This window comes from Galeopterus variegatus, unplaced genomic scaffold (genome assembly GCF_000696425.1).
Source record: "Galeopterus variegatus unplaced genomic scaffold, G_variegatus-3.0.2 Scaffold11643, whole genome shotgun sequence".
In the NCBI taxonomy this organism is placed as follows: domain Eukaryota; kingdom Metazoa; phylum Chordata; class Mammalia; order Dermoptera; family Cynocephalidae; genus Galeopterus; species Galeopterus variegatus.
Window position 1 is genome coordinate 19,516 of NW_007737754.1, and position 1,432 is coordinate 20,947.

Sequence of the window (1,432 nt, forward strand, 5' to 3'; positions counted from 1 at the left end):
TACAATATCATAAAAATGATTTATTTCCTGATAACTTTCAAATCTGTATCTCCAGTCTTGTCTCTTGAAATTCAGATATATCTATCTTAACATCTGCACTCATATATCTAATAGCATCGCAAACATGTCAATTGCCAAGTCTAGCTTCTGCCATGCTCCCTCAGTATCAATCAAGATAAGGTAGGTGATGCTGCACCAAAAATTTTGGTGAATAGCCCCCAAATTTGAGTGATCTAGCAGAATAAAGGGTTGTTTCTGGGTTGTTACTGGATTTTGCTATATCTCCAACATGGATTTGCAGAGAGCTACAATAATCATATTTACTCACACACACAGATGAAGCTCTACAACTCACATACCCAGAGGCTTTATCTTAACTTGCATCTTCATGATCAGGTCTAGAAAGAGCTGTCCATGTTTCTGGAATCACGCACATGCCTTCAAAAGCTTCCACTTGAAAATGGCATCATTTTCACTCATATTTTATTAGCTAAAACAAATCACATGGACATGTCTACATTCCAAAAGGGTGGAGAAGTGCAATATTATTATTTTCTCAGAAAATTTGGAATATTTGAGAACTCCCAAGTGAGATTGAACCACTCCATCCTCCACAATCTGATCTTATCACAGTCCAGTGCATCTCAGTAAATAGCAGATTTTTACTTTTGGTTATTTGGAGTCATCCACTAATTATATTGTTTTTGCAAGCTCCATTTCCTACACATCAGTAAATCTATTGTTTTTCCCTTCAAACTATATCCAGAATATCACTATTTCTTAGCATCTTTAGAATTACCACCATCACCACACCTGCTGGGTTACTGCAAGAGCCTCCTAACTGGTCTTTGTGCTGCTGCTACACCCAACTCATTCTTTTCTTTAAAAAGTAACTTAAGAGATCCAGTTAATGTCCAGGTTCAATCATATTATCTCTCTGTTCAAAACTCTCCCATCTGAGAGTGACATAATTCATTCTTACTATGATCTCTAAAGCCCTACATAATGCAAACCCATTTTATTCTTACACTGTATATTAATATTCTCCCTTCAGTCGTTGACCTAGCGGCCTCTTCTGAGATTCTGGATTAAGCTCATTGGACCCTCGTAGTCTTTTCATTTGTTCTTCTGTCCTCATGGAGAGCTGCTCCCTCACACCACTGCACGGCTTGCTCCCTCACGTTCTTCAGGTCTTTACTCAAGTATCACTTTCTAAATGAGGGGCTCACTGGCCAAGCAACAGTTCCTATCCCACTTCCCCATTTAGTTTTCCATGCTCACTAACACACATATTACATATTTTGTTTTTAACCTTTGATGATATCTTTGCACTAGGATTTAAGTTCTTTGAGAACAGGGATTGTTGCACGTTTTGTATACTCTACTCCAGTTTCTAGATAAGTAGATAAGTATCAGGTATAGAGTATGTGTT